Here is a 19,101-nt window from a genome sequence, read left to right as displayed (position 1 = left end):
TAAAGAAAATTATGCCCTTTTGATGTTCAAACTCTTCTATACATTTAAAGGTGCCATTTTTTCATAAATTAGGAAGTGGCCTTACAGATATGTTTAACAAATGTGCTGGTTCTACTAACTTATGGTGCGATTGCACTTCTTTGTTTCCAAGATTCCCAAGTAAATTTGTACAAGATTAAATCACTCTTTTATTCCAAGAGATGTAGTAAATGTCTTCTAATTGTAATTGTTTGCAAAGGGAAGAGGCTATTCAAGCTTCTGAAAAATTAGGCATCCTCTTTACTGAGTCCAGCACAAAAAAAACAGTGAATGTTTTACGACTGTAGAGAGTGCAAAACACTTCATCCTGTGTGGATTTTGGCAAATGCTTAATTTCACTATTGTTTACTTAATATAGATTAAAAATCCATTATTATAGCAATAAGCATTTCATCTGAAATAGTGGTTTTGTTTATTTATTTATCATATACTAGCTTACACAGAAAAGTTTATTTATATAATACTGTGATTGTTTTTCTCACTGTTTACCTCTTCTGATTTCATATTTTCTCCCTGTTTATAGTTCAAGATGACAAAATTTTCAAGTAGTACTTTAAGTTACCAAGTTCTTAGAACTGGTAAAAGCTCTGTGTAATAGGAATTAGTATAAATGCTGTATGGCAGAAGTCAGGTTAACAAGTCTGTTGCTTTCTCTAATAGTGACTGATAATTTTTTAACCTTTCACTTTCTCCAAAACTGGCATTTATAGCCAAAATCTATAACTGCAGTTGTTTAACTTGACATGTAATATCCTGAAAATTAACATGATCAGAAATATTTTTTTTTTTAATTTATACATTTATGTTGTTAGTGGTTTTCTTATGTTGGCCTCATATGGCAGAGCTAGTTGATGCTTCAGAATTTGTGTGCAGAGCCGTGAGGTGCTTCATGTTAAAGGAAAGTGGTTTTTTTGTACTTCTTGCTATTGGTGACATCTGGGGCTCTTGAACTTTGTAAACTGCTGTCTGTGTGTGAATTTATGTATGTGAGTTTACAGACAGGCTGCATTTGCAGAGCTTGTCACTCTTTGCATTTTGTTAGTCTGTACTGAGTTTTTTCATGAGGATCAGGATTCCCATATATCCCCTTCTGATAAACTAGTTTCATGTACATCCCATTACTTTATCCAGTGGTAGGGTTTACAAGCCATGCTGCTGAACCCTGGAAGGCAGCTACTTTTTCCTTTCCAGCTCCAGAAAGCATTAATCTCCTTGGTATTTCTTAGTAACAGAAAGGAACGATGAGTCCAGCCATCCAACCCCCACTTGTGATAATCCAGTGAAATGCCTGGAATTTCTATCAGTCCAAGTTTAAAATGTGGTGCTTGCTAAATGCGGAGCAATTAGCGCAGTGTTATTGTTTGAGCAATAGAAGACAGTAGGTGTACATTGGGATAACTGCTATACCTTTTGAGGGAAACTATGAAAGGTGACTTGGAAGAATATGCTCTGCTGATCCTCTTCTTTTTAAATAGTAAAGTCCTCTAGAGTATGTGCTTTCAGATCACAAACAGCTTTTCTTCTTCCATGTTCAAAGTCTTCCCTGGATTATGTTGTTTTCTCATGACAAGCTTTTTTTAAAAGTATGAGGACTTTGTTTGTACATAGGCTGAATACATATCTCTCATCAGTTCTGTGGAAACCTGTATGTGCTTTTGGATGAAGTGATTAATTGTTTCTAGTTAAAATCTGTAAGAAATAATTTCAGCCATTGTTGGGGAACAGTTAATTCTTAAAGAAGGCCTGCTTCAGCAGGTTGCAGTTGTAAATAAAGAATGGATTTGCTAATCAACATAGTTTTTGAACTGTGAGGAAAACAAAGAAACAAAGAACCCCAAACAAAACAAAACTACTTAAACCCCCTAGAACAAAAATCCCCATCCAGTATTTGAACTGTAACAGAATGAGTCAGTTGCATCTAACATGATACCATTTCCCAAGCTTTCAGTTTCTCACAGGGATGCACTGAGCTGCATCAAGGTGGAAATCATTGCCCAGAAAAACAGACCTCAGCTAATTTTTGTATGCAAGTTTTAGAGAATTAGTAATTGTATCTGTGTTGAAATTTTTGTTCCTTAAAGGAGTCAAAATGTAAAGGGGCTTGGCATATTAGGTTGGACACTCACCATAAGCTGTTCTTCAGAAAGGTGAATGTTGGGGAGGTACTACAGACTTCAACTTCCTCAGGAAATATTAGCAGTAGAGAATAGGATCAGGAATGATTATTAAAAAATTTAAATCTGTTCATACATTTCTGTCCAGTTCATCATATAGAGCTTGGAATCATACATTTCCAGGGAAGTGAGGCAATAATAGAAGATGCAATTTCAGAAAGGTGTGTGCAGTTGGTGCACGCACAAATAATGAAGGCTAAAGATAATATATGAAAAGCAAGTGATTAAAGTTAAAAATACTTAGCAATGGCAAATATAAACTGCATAGAGTTTTACTGACAAAGAGAAGACAAATCAGTGAAGACAGTAGTAGGAAATGAGGCATATGGCATTATTTTTTGTGTGGCTTTAAAACCTGTCTGGACTCAGCTTGACAGTTTTTGATTTAAAGAAAATATTTTTCACTATTTTTGTAACTAACATGCTTTCAGATAGCTACATCCAACCTAAATAACTACAGGACTTTATTTTCCTTTTTTTTTTTTTTTTTTTTCCTAATGTAGTTTCCCTTTTAGAGCTGTGTTTATTGACTTAGATTAGGATTGGACTAGAGCCAGGGACAGTCATATCTAGTCTTTGGGTTTTTTGTTACAAATCAGTTTTTGTTACAAGGTTCAATAAATATTTTTGATTATTTATGTTAGTTCTATTGTGATTTCTTGCCAAAGATACATTGTATTATAACCAAAACAGATGTTCAAGTTTAGACAAGTGTATTTGTTTTAACGGGACCAGAAATGTAAATGAAACAACATTGTGTTCAGCACTAACATGGCAGATGATGAACTTTCAGGATTTCATTGGCCTTTTTGGATTAAATGAAAATGTTGAAAAAATATTTCAGGAATCTGTTTTTCTTTGATTGCTGTCAGTTTGAGGCATCTTGGAAATGAAAACTATCTGAATGACAGGTCGACTATGCTAAAATAAACAGCTCAATCTTTGTATTTGGCAGAATCAAATCACAATTTGTCTTTCAGCCTCAATGGTTTTGTTGTCACAATACAAGCATTCTTACTGGTCTGACTCTTCTTATGTGCTTGCTGCATTAATGCACACTCAGAGTAAAGTATTTCAGCTTGTATTTAAAAGGAAGTTTGACAAGTGTCAGGAATTGTTAATTGTTTTCAACATGTAGCCTAGAATGCAGTCAGGCAAGTGTATTTTCTGTTGTTGAAATGGGTTGGTGTTTAATTTCTGTCTACTTGGTTTTAAACTTGATGCAAAATCCTTTTCTGCCACTTACAGCAAAATCTTTTCTTACCCTCAAGACTTCATAAGCAATGTAATTAATAATTTACTGCTGTTTGAGTTCCAACACTTCTGTACTGTGACAAATAGGGGAAAGTCTGTAATGTCTTGTAAAGTTCTCACTGGGTTTTCTTTAATGTTTAAATTATCTACTTTAGAATACTTAGAAATTTTCTGCTAAGGTAGAATAGGACTGTAACCTTTTGAAGTTGGACCTTGGTGGCAAGAAATTGATTTAGAATTGTTTGTTCTACAGGACTTTAGGTCCGCTTGTTATTTTATAGGTGTCTGCACATGCTTTAAATATCCTTTTCAATTTAAATGTGTGTTTTATGTTGTTGAATATCTACATTATGCTCTCTCAGCTTTAACAAATGCCACTTTCAAGTTCCATGCCTCTACATTTCTAATGTTACACTAGCTTAATTCCCATTACTTTTCTGCTTCATAGCACTCGCAGTTTGAAAGGGACCTAACATTCGGGTTCACATTATGATAATTAGGTTTCAAAGCAGTGTGGGGGGATTAAGATGTCTGAAGTCTAGTTGCCGAATAAAGTTCAGAACTACTTGTAAAACTTGTTTGAGTGGTTAACAGAAGTGGTTTTATTTATTCAGTGCTCATGCAGCATTAATCCGTATTTCATCAGGTACCCACAGTGCTGTAACTCTAGATATGACCTTGGGACTTAATTTACCCCATCTCAGTTTTCCTTATTAATGTGCCATGAAAGAGGTACATGAAAGATAGCCAACTTCAAAGCACCTTTTCAAATAAAGTGGTTGATATGAATCCTCTGGTATTTAACACTGTCTGTCAAATGTTTCAGCTGGTTTGCATCCTTTTACAAGCTATTGCTTGCTGCATTAATGCAGTTGTTTCAAGTCTGTTGAGAGTTTGAAGGGGGTAGGGATATGGGAAACTTTATTCCTATTTCTTTTTGATGGTGTTTCCTTTAAGCTGTTATTTTTGTCTGTTAAGCTATATAACTCTCTTGATGACACATTTATGTACACACACCTACACACCTTAGGTCATTAGTTGTCTGATCCAGAGGTGGAAAGTAGTTTGGAAGGTTTTGGCTAAAGGAATACATATTTAGCGGAAACAGAGCACACATCTGAAATGTGCACTGAAGAACCTTTGTTTTGCCTTCATCTCTTTCAAGCTGTAGTAGAGTCATAAGACGTCCTAAACAGCAAAGTACTACTTTGAGGAACAAAGAGGTTTAAAATGTGTACGATAAGATATAGTCAATGAAAACATTTTAAATTACGTAGTGATTTCTAGCCAAACTATCTTTCCTCCCTTACTTAAAAGTTATGTTCTGTTGTGATTATTTACCACAACTGAATGATCATGCATACTTCAACTGAAAAATCATTTTGCATGTACTTATATTTAGAGGAGACAGTCCTGTAAGTTGGAACCTCACTCTGCATAGAGATGACTTCCTCCTACTACTCTTGGTTGTTCATAACTTAGTAATTTATCTATTATTTGATACAACATGGACTGGAACAAGTGATTGCATTTAAAACAGGACCCAGTGCTTGTTCCTGGTGTAGCCATAGACTGCTATCTATGTTGAGCTGCATCCATACTATGTTAAAAATTTGAAATTCAGAGGTGATCTTTGCCTTTGAAGCAAGGATTCACCTCTGCCCTGATTGTAGCCACCTCTACCTTCTGTAGCTGTGTTTTTCTGATGGGAGGGGAGGAAATGGGTAAGCAGTGAAGTTGTGGTGGGGCAGGTGAAACAGGAGATGGTAACTTCTGGCTTGCATAGCATAAATTTGAAACTTTATGAAGCAAACTGTATAAATGATACACTTAATAATTATGGAGCTGTCTCTGATATTTCAGAGAAATAATTCATAGTTTTCAGGATGAGAACAGGGACCAATTGGAAGTTTTTCAATGTACTTAGAGAGATTATTTATTAATTCCTTTAAGTTCAGAAAAAGAGTAAGTTGCATATGGAGTCTAGATTCAGCAATGTGAAGGCAAGGGGTCAGGAAGCAAATGTTACTAGTGAAAGAAATCTAAATCTTAAGGAAAGTCTATTTTTCCAGAACACTGGGACATGTCGTTTGACTTGTGTCCAAGGGAATCTGTACTAAAACAGTCTGTGGGGAGAGAGGAAAGTTTGTACAACTTCCCTTCTGTGTTTTCTCTTTCTAAGAGTTTATAAAAGTTATGTATTCTCAATATGTAAATCTCTTCAAGCCTTTAAGGGATACTAAATAAATAGAAGAAAGGGAAGATTTTAGGAGGAAAAGCCATTAAAAGTGTGACAACATGACTAAGGGCAGTAATGCATTCTCTTCAGTTTGAAGATTGTACTGATTAGTACAGTTAGAAATTTACTGATCTCAAATATACTTTTGCAAATCAGATAATTACAGTGAGAAATTGAACATTATAAATTCTTTCCCTCCTTTGTTTTCTCACAGAGAAGCCATTTATATTTAGGATTTCAAAATGAATTCTCTGTTTTCAATTTTATGTGCCCCACTGAGCAGTAATTTGAACACAGGCTGTTTTCTTACAGATCTTTGTTATTTTCAGATTAATGAAACAAGTTTTTTTTAAGATAATCAGCTTGACTTCATCTGGTATTGCAGTACAATAGAAGTCCGGTGAAAAAGGAAAACACTCCAAAAATAATTGCAAACACAAAACAAAAAGTTGTTGGAAAGGTAAAAGGTTATTGAAAAACACCAGAGAAAGAAGATGCTGTGAGCAAGAGCTACCATTTCTGCATGGAATGTGCCCATGAGGTCCCTGGGGGCAGTTTTGGCATGTGTGTATTGCATGAAGTATGTTTGTAGAGCAAAACTACGAGTTTTCCTAAAACTCAGTTAAGACAAAATCAGATTTAGTCTTAATTTAAATGTACAGCACAAGACTAGTAAAACTATACTGTGAGTAGGGGATTTTATCTTTTGGGTGTTTTTGACTTCATTAGTAGAAGTCTAAAACTATTGTCACTTCACATTTTGTGGTAGTCAGTGTTTACAAAGCCATCTCCTTTCTTAAAGGCTTTCTGTGTTAACAGATTCCTCTGGCCTAAATTCTCTTGTTCAAGGCTATTTCCAAAGCCCAGAAATAAAAAAAAGTTTTAATAAATATAAGGAAGATGACTACATCTGAAGTTTCCTAGATTGCTCCAATCAAAGAAGGGCAACAAGGATGGTGAAGGGCCTTGAGAGGAAGCTATATGAAGAGCAGCTGAGGTCACTTGGTCTGTTCAGCCTGGAAGAGACTGAGGGGAGACCTCATTGCAGTTACACCTTCCTCATGAGGGGAAGAGGAGGGTCAGGCACTGATGGCTTCACTCTCATGACCAGTGACAGGACTTGACGAAATGGCCCGAAGCTGAGTTGGGAGGTTTAGGTTGGATATTAGGAAAAGGTTCTTCACCCAGAGGGTGTTTGAGCACTGGAACAGGCTCCCCAGGGAAGTGCTCACAGCACCAAGCCTGACAGAGTTCAAGATGTGTTTGGGCAATACTCTCAAGTACATGGTGTGACCCTTGAGGATGGTGCTGTGCAGAGCTGGGAGTAGGACTTGATGATCCTTTCCAGGTCCCTGTCACCTCAGCTTATTCTGTGAAAGAAATAGTTAGTTTCTGTGTTTGATATTTCTGAGGAGGCAAGTTACATAATAGGACAAAATTAAGCTTTTCGTTTCATATTAAAGAGATTTAGATTATTATTTAATGTACTTACAACTTTTGAAGTTTTGTGTGCTCTTTGGTCAACACTGCAAGGTTCTTACCAGTTTAATATCCTAGAAAGAAAGCTGTTATTTAGCAGAACAAGCATAACACAAGATTATCATATCAAATGCCTACTTGTCCCATAATTGCTGTATTTATTTGGTTCAACATTCTTTTTTCTCTCAAGAGTTACCAAACCACTCTTCATTGCTGTTGACACGCTGTTACCATGTGCAGTATCAGTAGAGATACCAAAGGATGGAACTTTAAAATCACTGTGAAAGGCTGTGTGCAGGTCTCAGCACTGTGTGCCATCTTGTACTTCTTGGCAGGAGAAGGCGAGGAGCCTTTTGTTATGAGGTGTCTGAGTGGTTGCCAGGGTCAAGGGATGGCTCAAGGAATGCAGGAAGCTTGAGGAAGTGGTGCAGAATGAATGAGTGCTGTCAGGGAATAAGGGGCATGGCACATATGCTTGAAGGTGCTTCCTCTAGACAGACACACTGAAGTACAGCCTGTGGGAACTTTGTGCAGCTGTGTCCTCATTTGAGCTGTGTGTTCCTTGCCTGTTCAGTGCAGCAGGTTATGTTAAGAGAAATTTCCCACTCCTGTTCCCAAATCATGAGCATGAATGGGTGGTGTTCAGCCCAACCTTAAAATTGGGGTTTGGAATTCAGCTGAAAAATGTGACCTAATATTGCTTCTCAGACTGAGCATTGGAGAACACTCCTCTAACAGCTGCACATAGGAGTATTTTTTCAATACTATGTTTATGAATTCCTTTTTAATTAATTTATTAATTCCTTTCTAATTCCTGTACTCCAGCTTTTTAAGCTGGAGTAAGCTAAATACCCTTGTTTCATGTATCTCCAGAGTATGTTTGAAAATGCTGTCTATTAATCAGAAGGCATGGAAGGTTAGAATTTGATCTGTTACTGTCAGGTCCCACATGAAGAAAATGAGTGAAGCTTTAATAATCTAAGCCTTAATTGTTCCAGGCTTGGTATTGATACTGATTTCAAACAAACAGAAAAGCTTAGGCTTTCAGGTAAGCTGCTGCTGCAGCTTTTTAAGAGCTTCTAAAATGAGCATGTGTGGTTCTGTAGTTTCAGGTGGCTTTTTTTTCTTTGAAGTGACGTGTGTGGTCAACCTTAGTTTCTGTCGTAATGGAAACGGAATGTAGTCAAATTTGGATGTTACCTGATAGAACAGATTGAGAGAAAGTGACTGAGCTGAATAATGATGGTTCTTTGATGTATTTTTGATTTGCAGATCATTGAAATTTACTGATGGCAATGTAAAAAAATCACTCCAGAGACTGTAGGCCTACTTGCAGTAGGCTGTGCTCTTTCATGTTCTCTTTTAAATGTCCTGGAAGAAGCCTATGAACCACAGGTTGAAAACCATTGGGTTTGGACCTGAAAATAACAGAATGTACAAAGTATTTTAAATAGATTAATTACTCCTTCTCATTTGTATTTGCAGAATTTTAATTATGGGAATTTAATTATGGAAAATTGGGATGTAGTTCTTGTTACCCATGTGTGCATTTTAAGCTGCTGGTCTTCACCCATTGCCTAAATGAAATAGAATTGCTCCACACTAGTATGGTATTGTCATGCTAACAACAAAATCTTTGATACTGGAAGTGAATGTAAATTAAAATCATTAAAATGTTAATTTGTTTTGTGTCAATATGGCCTTTCTAAAATAAATTATGCTTGTGGCATTTGGGATATTACGCTATTATCCTTCTTATACATAAGAGACATCAGAGACACTTTGGGTGTTTTAAGTGACTGTGTCATGAAATAGCTATTGGTAATTGGTAAATTTTCACTAGTAAAGACTGAGAAACTTCATTTAGGCTCCTTACTATATAAAGAAGCTCTGACAGGAGTTATTTGTGAAATCCTGTCAGGAGTTAATTTAAATGGAAGCATGCAAATATCGTGTGATTAATAGTGAGAGCATCCAGATTAAAATTATAAAAGTACAGGATGATTTGTAATGTGCTAAGACTGAGTATTATTGCACAGTCAGAGCTGGTTATATGTTTGGATAGTGTTTTGTCTTCAAGTAGACATTCTCTAAGAACCTAATGGAGAAGTAAGCATTTTTCCATTTGTGTAAGTTTGCCAGTAATGTGTTTTTACTTAAGCTGAGATTCTGCCAAACTTCATACCTATTCATTTGTAAAACCACATTTGCTGTTCTGCATTTCAGCTCTTGCTGGGCATCCTTTATTGTTGTGAGATGTGATATATAGATTTGCTTATTTATTTAAACTTACTGTGCTATTATCTTTGATGCTGATAGCAGAAGCTTAGAATAGGCACTTAGATTACATTCAGCTTCCAAACATTAGATATCTTCATTTCAGTGTCTTCTAGCCATCAGAGGGATGAAATTTTTCATCTTAAGTCATAAATGCTATTATTAGTGAGAAGAAGTTTCTTTATTCTTTGAAGTATCAATACTGTTGAGATCTGCTAAAAATGAAAGTTTGTGGGCAGATCCTAAGTTTAGATAGCAATCTTTCCCCAGAAATAATTTCAGGGATTTTTTAGTAGTAAACGTCAGGAAATCACCTCCTGCTAACTAGTTCCTAACTACGGCTAACAAGTTCCCCCAGTACTAGGAGAGCAACTGGTGCAACCTTTGATTTAAACAAAAAAAACCCCAAAATGCATTGGATTTTAGAAAGATTTGAATATTGCTCATTTATGATCTCTAGGTGTCTGATAGCCCAGAATCTTCCAGGACTGAAAAGCAAATGCAGCTTGTCAGGCAGTAAAGCAAGAACTCTTTCCCTCTGCAGTTAGCTGAAATTGCAGTTTCTCATCCTGATTTCAGGCTATTGGCTCTTGGAGGCTGTTGGCGGTGCAGGAGTGAATGCTGCCCATGTTGCACTTTCCCTCAGAGTAATTTTGTGTGATGCTCAGACTGAGGGTTATGCTTGCCTGAACTCATTTAACTTTTCTCATCAACAAAGTGCATGGCAGTCTTAAGAGCTCCATGAATGACATTGAAAGAAGCCACAGCAACAGGAGATACTTCAGCACACTTCTGCTTTTTTCAGGGCATGAGAGGCAGAGAATATAGACATGCTGTGTATCTCAAAGGGACTTTGAGTAGGTTATTTCAGCTTGAAAAGGGATTAGACTTAGATGACTGCAGTGTCATGTGGTTGTACATGAAGGTGCCTATTGAGGATAATTCCTTTCTATAACTGAGTCCCAGTAGTTTTGGCAATGATGAGTAAGTGGAGAGAGGGACAAATGATCCGTTTGTCATGGTGAGTGATACGGAGGCGAGAAACTGCTCCTGAATGGAGACATCAAAATGCACAAGCTGCATGAGGCATCTTCTTCAGTACCCAGCCCTCCTGCAGCAACAATGAGCAAGTGCAGGGGAGAGGGCGGAGAGGAGAGAGTGATGCTGGCTTTCTTCTTCCTTTTCAGTTTTGCGGGTGGATTGGTGTTGTTTGGGTGACTTCATGCACGGTTGTAAATGTAATCACGTCCATTAGCAGTTCTGCATGCTTAGATATTTTCGTTTTCTTATAATACCTAATGCTCCTGAAAGTAAATTTGTTGCTCATGTAGAAATAAAATTTTTGCTTTAATCTTATTTGCAATTGCAACTAATATTAGTCTCTAATTAAATCAGACTTTTTTTTTTATGTAGCAGCAAATATTATTCAAACAGCTCAGCTGTCTGTGGATGTTTCTAAATCAAAAGCCTGGAGGTGGGGGCGATGATGTCTATAAGCAGTTACAGTTATTGCTTATAAAAAATTGGCTTTTGACATAAAATTTCTCTCTCAAACCTAATTAAATTTATATTTTCTAAAACTTCTTTGGCAGCCAAGGCAACATGCCTACTGCCTGTTCAGTTCTTTTATCGAGTTGAACTAGAACTAACATTTAGATAGAATACATTTTGACATTTGAATTTGATGTAAATGTTTGAGGGAAACATGCATCCTCCATGGGTGATTCTCTTGTCACCATTATGATGTCGTACTGTAAATATACTTTGTAAGTGGGCTTTCAGTAAAATCAGTGATGCATTTATTGCTTGTTCCTGGTCTATTTTTCCTCATAGTATAAAATTACAGCTCCAAGTTACATTTTTCATTTCAATTAAAGTTATTTTCTAAAGTTTGTAATTTTTAAGTAAATCAAACTGGATATTCCTGTGTTACTTCTCAGTGATTATGTCTCTGCAAAAGGAAATGTTAGCTCTAATTTTCTGCTGTAATAGTAAATAGCGACATTGTCAATTTCAATGTTTTAAAATGAAACAATTTTAATATCATGATATGGTATCTTTTTAATATATCCCATTTTTCTAGCAACAAGAACAGTAAAAAGACTTTTAAAGGAATGTTTAACTCCTTTTAAAGGAATGCTTAAGGCTGTCCTATTGACTATTCCTCTTGTTAACCCCTGCTCCTGTAGGGAAATGGCTCTGCCATCATCTTGTTGCTTGTACCTGAGTGTCCACAGGCACTTGGTGCTGCCTTGGTTGTAGCTTTCTCCATGGGGGAGCTGGTTGACGATCTCATGGCTTTTCTGGAGAAGACCCCTCACTCACTGGAAAGTCTGAGCTCATTATTAGCAGATCAAGCTAGAGGAAATTATTTTTCCGCTTACTGGCTTCTCTTTGGTAATGCAGTTATAGTAGATTGTAGGTTACTGGGCTTCTTACACTAACAGGAATAATGTTTTCTGATTGAGACAAGATTTTAAGCCTGGGGTTGTTCTGGTGCTGCGTGAGAAGAAAAAAGTGGTGGCATGTAATTTGAAGCAGATTCTATTCAGTTTTATGGTCTGTAGGAAATTTCTTCCAGGTTTTTATAAAGTAAAGATACAGATGAAATGCTAGTTTGTGTCAATATACTTTATTTAGTATGCAATGCATAAAATGCAAAACTAATTATTTTTGGTTCAACTATAAATATTAGCATTATGAAGCAAAGCTAGTCTCTGGTTCATATTAAGTTGTGATAAAATAAAATCTATAATTAGTACAGTGGACTTCGAGCGAGATGCTTTCTTTGGGTCATCTGAAATACCAGTTCTAGCACTCAGTGGAGGTTGAAGTCTTAGTGATTACAACAGGTCTTGTCAGAATTTTAATGGAGTATGTATGGTTTGAGTTCATGTCCATTCCTTATTTATCAAGTTTTTGTAGGTTAGTTTCCATTGAATTTAATGACACAATGCAAGTTTGGGGTTTGTTTGGTATGTTACACTTAACATATTTAGATCGCATAAATCACATCTTGCATGTGGTGATGGTAATGTTGTGAGCTTTTATGAATTTCAAAGGAAGTCCAAGCTTGGAGCTTGTGAAATGTTTGTTCTAGTTCTCGGGGTTTGATTAAACGCAAATCCAGGACATGTCAATTTGTGGTATTAGTAATCTTAAAGCATTATTTATATTTTTTTTAAGAAAGTATATCAACATCTTGACAATTCTGAACATACCCATCTGTGGCTAATTTTATAAAATAATTTTAAATATATAGTTTAGAAATAATTACATGGCATTTCAGGATTAAATTCTCCTTTATGCAAATTTATATTTAAAAAAAATGTGGAAACTTGATCCTTCATATTAAAATCTACACCAGCCGTTCCTTAATGTAATATGGATCTGAATTTAGCTGATGTTTTGTTTGTGCTTAGACTGGGAAGCCTATCCTTCCATGTGGGGGCAAAGGGGAGTATTTAATGCTTGTGCCTTGTTCTTTTGGTGGAGGAGGAGCCTGTTCCCATCTCTGCAGTGGGTGTAGGAGATCCTGTCAGCCTCATCCCCAGCTGGCCAGTCCAAGCCCCAGGCTGGTCCCACACGGATCTGGGCTGTGATGCCTCACGTGGTGCTGGTGTGCGGACACGAGCCTCGCACCGCTCTGGCTCTGGGCACTCTGAGAGCCCAGCACTGCTGGCCTGGCTCCCAGGGGCAGGCTGAGGACATGGCTTGGCTCTGCCACCTCCTGCAGTAGCCAGCAGAGCTGAGCAGGTGCCCGGGGGCAGGAGATGCTCTGCCCTATTAAAGGGTGCTGCATATCCCACCCTGGCATATGTTCTCCATAACCCCCCGCAGGAGCTGTCTGCATCAGCCAGAGCCCTCCAGGCCTGCACTGCTGTGCTGCCATGGAGTCTCTCTCAGAAAACCTCTGATTCTCATCTGGACAATTATTGTTTTAATATTGTGCTGTCTCTTCCATTGCGCTGATCTCCAAATTGTTGTTTTGTTGGTTTTGTTGTTAATTTTCTTTAAAGTAACAGCTGTTAATTATCAGCTGCAAGAATAGTCTTAACAGTTTAACGTCAGGCAGTGGAAATTGAGTGAGCCTGCTCTGTTCCTGCTGGAATCAGCAGGGCACATATTTCCATTAATTTAATTTTCAAACAATTTCATGTTTTCTTTTTGCTTACAGCATTTGGGGAAGCTGGGATTGTTTAGTGAATTCTCAGTGCAGCACTGTTTTTGAAAACCGAGTTTTGACTACTCTTAAAATCTCCATTTATTTATGCCCCACTCTTCCAGGGCAAGTGTGTGCTTTTCTTAAGTGTATATTTGGTGCTAAATTTTTAACCTGCTATTAAAAAAAACCTTGGAACCTCAGCTTAATACTATCAAAACATCACAGCTACAGAGGATGCAAATATTCTTGTTAATATGTAGTAGGTTTTAGAGTTCCTGCTCATGGAAATATTTGAAACCTGACTGGACACAGCCCTGAGCAAGTTGCTTTGATTCTCCCTGCTTTGAGTAAGAGTGTAGACCAGTCATTCTGCACAGGTGATTGTGACTGTGATTCAACCATTGTGATTCTGAGGCATTCAGCAGTTTCCAAAAGCTGAAAGAATCATTCCAAGACCCTCACTCTTCAGTGGTGGCTTGTCTTGCAGGATCTAGGCATAGGAATAATGAGCAATCATGAGAAGCAGATGTAGGATAGATGCTCATTGCCCGCATGGCAGGGGGAAGAACTGAGCATGAACTTCCTGGTGCAAACTTTGGCATCTGTGAGAGAAAGCAACATAGTTATATTTGAAAAGGATGAGTTGCCCATTTTAGTTTTGTTAGTGCCTTTGTTTAAAATCATGTAACTGACTTATAGCTTCTCAAATGTTTCTAAGAGACTTTCCCATTATATAGTAGGGTGGGGATGACAAAGAGGGGTGATAAGGTTAAAAAAAATATGCATGTTCCAAGATGTTCTTCTGCAAAATATGTGTTGTTGGGCTCACCAGTAATTAGATGTACAGATGTGTTAAGGTACCTTCACACTAATGTAAGGAATTATATTGCTAGAATTCTAGTTGATTATTTAAGTGCTATGTAGCATATCTATGACTGGAGTATAATTTTGAAAATTGTGGTGTAAAAAGTAGGACATAAAATAAGATGTATTTTTGCAATTTAGCAGGTGTAAGGATCTCTTAAAACTAGAAAGCCATATTATCCTATGCTTACATATTTGGATAACTAACAGAACAGAAATACTATAGTTGGGATTTTCTGTGACTGGAGAATAATTTTGAAAATTGTAGTGTAAAAAGTAGGATGCATTTTTGTGATTTAGTAGGTGTATCTCTTAAAAACTAGAAAGTCATCTTATCCTGTGCTTACATATTTGGATAACTAATAAAACAAAAAGACTGTAGTTGGGATTTTCTTTTCAAATCTGTAAGTAATTGGTTAGAATTAAAGCATGAGAAATTTCTGTCCATAATTTTTTTAAAGTGTTTGTAACTGAATGAAAAATGTATTTTAAATGAATTGGTATTTCAGCATATGTTTATGACAGTTCTAGTGATATTACTCAAGGGAAATCTCACGTGTGGATCTGTCACAACCTAAGAGAACAAATTGGTTTGCTGTCTGTAAAAACATGCAATTCATTAATGTATTTCAAGTTTATGGGGATTTGGTCATTACTTTTCTTTGTGGTTTTTTTTCCAGAGGTTGATACATACTTCTGTTTGTAAAACAAAATGAATGAGAAGGTGTCCACTGTTGTAAATGGTTAAAGGATACAAAATTCAGTATACCTTATATTTAGCTCTCTTTCATTTGGAGATATTTTATTCAGATCTCTTACTGCAGATGCCCAGCAGTTACATATGAGAGAAGTAAAATAATATTTAAAACTATGACAATGAGGAGACCAGAGAAGTCATGGACAAGCCATAGAGGCCTAAAAAGAGAAGAATGGGTAATTTAATAACAAGGCACTCAATCTTCTTCTGTTGCTCTACAGGCATTTGAGTACATCTTCCTGGCTTTAAATCTGTCTAAGAAAAGTAACTGAGCTATTAAAAGTGCTTGTTAAGGTAAAATAAGCTTTGATTGATTTTTTTGGGTTTGTTTTAGTTTCACATGAAAAAGTAACTTTTTTCTGAAGACTGAGTAACCTACTCTTTTTTTAACTTTCTTGGGTTTTTTTTTTCCTGTCTGTTGCTATAATCCTTTTTATACTGTAATGCTGCAGTTCCTTCATAAGGATTAATAGATTTTGCTGGAAACACTAAACTAGTACCTCAGTTTTACAACCTTTTTTTTCCAGTGAAGAAAAATATTTTCCTTGATGGGCAGAATGGAACACTTCCTGGTAATTGACAGCTTTGAATAGTTATAAACTAGATCACAGGAAAATATCAAAGGAACTGTGTTGTCCTGTTTAAAAAAAAAAGTAAAAAGGAAACACCCAGCAAATGAATATTTTAGAATTTATAAGTGCACTGTCATTATATAATTTGTAGAAATGGTTTTTGAAAAGTACAAACATATAATTTTGATTGGGTCTGCATGAAGCACTTTAACTTTATGTAACATATGTCTTGAGTACGTTGAGCTGGAGAATAAACTCATTAGGTGAATGCATCTTCTGTAAACCAAAACAGCTTATTTTTTTAGGTGAATTCCAAATGAAAGTAAACTGAAAAATTCCAAATGAAAGTAAACTGAAAAGAAACTACATGTCTAGAAAGATGTGGAAAGAACACTTTTTCTTATTTAATACCTCAAAGAATTTTTCCTGCCAGCATTTATTCTGATTCCAGAACTCTTAATTTACTTTGAGTTTCTCTGTATGGAAAACCTGGATACTTCAGAGTTCAGTAGGCTGTGCCAAGAAGTGTCTCTAGGTTAAAAATATTTAATATGAAGTCTTTGGATACAGCCTCACTGTTAAAAGGCATAGGGAGGGAGCAGAGAGAAGCAGCAGCAGAGGATCTGTGATTCCTTCCCTGTATGCAAAATCTTTCTACATTGCACTGCTCAACCCAAGTAGAAGGGGTATGATTGACTCCACCTTTCCATCCAGGACCTGTGCTGAGGAGAGGGTTGGGCTAGCAAGGAGAGATTGAGCACCAAGATCGGTGCTATTGTAGGAAAGCACAGAGGGGAAACACAATAAAGCCTGTCTCTGGCCAAAGCTACAGTTCAGAATTTTGCATGAATCAGGGCTGTGGAGGCAGCACAGCAGCACTGGCCAAGCTGCCTCCCAATTGCCCAGAGTGAGCATTAAAGAAAGTGACAGTTGCTGGAGGTGCCGTTCTCCAAGAGGCATTTTCCTCCATATGCTGTGGTCTTGTCCAGTTATGCTCCACTCTCGGGACAAAGTCTCCCTGAGAGTTCATGTGACTCCAAGCTCCAGCCTTTGGTCTGGATTAACTAACTGCATTTTAGGCACAGCAGTTGCCACATCTGTGTTGCGCATTTTAAGAGATAAAAATGAGTTGCAAGAGCCATTATAGCACTAGAATGCCTTTTCTTGTAGCCTTTCTCTGTTCTTGTAGCCTTTTTAGGTAATTTCAGACTGACTATTCACATGTGATGCTTCTTAATGCTATGTTATTTGATTAAATCTGAATGCTCAATGAAGTTCACTGACAAATAGATTGGTTGAGATATCTTTATTTACTCAAGAACCTGATGGACTCTCCTTGGTGGAGCATTTGTTTTCTTGAATATCCTGTGTCCCACAGAAGGGTGATGTGGGTATGACAGTGCATGCAATAGGGAAATGTTTTGGCTTAAAAATTAAATAGACTTTAGTCAGACATTTTCCTCTATTTTATAAATTGTCAGTGACAGTACCAAATACAAGTGATACTAGTAAGGTCTAGGTATTTCTCCATAGGCAGGAATTTTTTTTAAGTCTTGTTTGTTTCCATAACCTTGATATTTGGTAATGCTTCAACTTGAGTTACTATGCATGAGCATGAACTACCAGGTTTCAGGGTTTTACCCTTTGTCTCCGCTGTTTCTAAGAACAGCCAGGATAGTTCTTACCTCTTGTAAGATCTTGTATGGCTGTAAATGGATTAGGTTAAACACCAGCTTTTGCCATGTGCTATCACTGCAGGGGTTTCTGCTTGGCTGAGCTGAGAAGAAGCTGCTGGCAGGACAGTGTTCGTGACAGCCTTCTGCTCTGGAACTTGCAGATTCCTTTGGTCTGCTGTGTTTCGTGGTGTTGAGTCAAGCTTGTCATCTTCACCAAGTGCTTGAGAACTGTGAGGGATGTGGGCTAAAAAAGGCTGCTTATTGAGCCCTTCAGTGGGGACAAGTTTTCATAGGCTTTTTGGGGAGCATCATCATCTTTTTGGACTGTGCCACGATTCTAATGTGCTCCTAGGTGATTTCATTTCAAAGATTGTCTGCAAAGGTATGAAATGTGAGTGTTTAACATCACCTACTGTTTCTCTTCTTTTTGAAGCCTGACTGCCAAAATCGTGTTTCTTTTTCTCCCTGTGCTTCCCTCCTGGGTAGGAACAAGTTGAGTAAAATCCTGTCAGTGTTGGGCTACATGTTTTCAGTGCTGTATGTACAGTTTGTTCCCGTGAATTCACTGGGATAATCTAGTTATGCAAAACTGCTGAGCACGGTCATGACTGGTCTTGAAATTATGAAGTATATTCATAAAGAGCATACCCATTTCCATGCCTATTATATTTTAGAAGTGGTCTCTAGGGTTTTCATTTCCTATGTCAGTCCTAAAGCCTTTTTTACTTTCCTTTCTTCTAAAGGTAACTGATGATTGATAGGTAACTTTTGAACGTATTTGAGTACAACCATTTTTCATTTATACTGGTTAGAATTGCTGCTGTTGCATGGTAATCACATAAAATGTGCTTCTTTTGAGTTAAACTTGTCCTTTTGCGTTAAGGTAATGTTGATTCTACAACATCATCCATATTGTCACAATTTCTTTTCCTTGGCATTGCTGCAGCAAGGAGATGAGCAGTAGCTAAATTTTCTCTGAAGTTCCTACTGCACTGCACTGTTTTAAGTAAAAATTAATTACTTGACTGCTTTTTAGTTGGATGGTTAACTTGTAAGTAGATTTTGGACCTGAAGCTCAGATTTTAAAGCTCTGTGCAAGGACAGAAAGCAGCTTCAACTCCAGCTGCTTTATGAGCAATGACAGCACTTGTTTTCTGAAACTGTCAATGAAAGTGGTGGGGGCAGTCACAGGTGACTGTCACCTTCAGTCTTGAGACATGCCACCCTAGGTCTTTCACTTTTCACTGCAGACATGGGACATGTATTTCTTCTGGGGATAAATCCACAGCACCAGTTTTGTTCTGATAACAGCATCTGGCACTAGATTGATTTAACAGGCTCTGAGGTTTGCTCTTTTCAGATATGCGCTTGTACGGCAGCTTCTGTGCATCTCTGACATGGCCACACGCTGCTGTTGTTTTTTCTGCCTCCTAGCACCACGTGTGAAGCTAAAGCTCTTTGACACCTGCCATTTGGACCCTTTTCTTCCTGAAAAATGTCATCGTTTTCAGACAAGATGAAGACAGATATCTGATCATTCTTCCCTTTGCAGGGATGTGCTGAGGGCATGGTTCATACACAGCTGAATAAAGGATTCCCAGACTG

General features: G+C 37.3%; 1 protein-coding gene across 1 annotated transcript in view; it reads left to right on the top strand.

The window, feature by feature from the left end:
* The window catches only part of SRBD1 (S1 RNA binding domain 1), a 124,531-nt gene that overhangs the window by 35,327 nt on the left and 70,103 nt on the right, over window positions 1-19,101 (top strand). The gene's annotated exons all lie outside the window — the stretch shown is intronic.

The sequence above is a fragment of the Pyrgilauda ruficollis genome, unplaced genomic scaffold (genome assembly GCF_017590135.1).
Source record: "Pyrgilauda ruficollis isolate IOZ18807 unplaced genomic scaffold, ASM1759013v1 scaffold4, whole genome shotgun sequence".
NCBI lineage: Eukaryota > Metazoa > Chordata > Aves > Passeriformes > Passeridae > Pyrgilauda > Pyrgilauda ruficollis.
The sequence above is the reverse complement of the archived record's forward strand: the minus strand, read 5'-3'. Positions and strand labels throughout refer to the sequence as shown.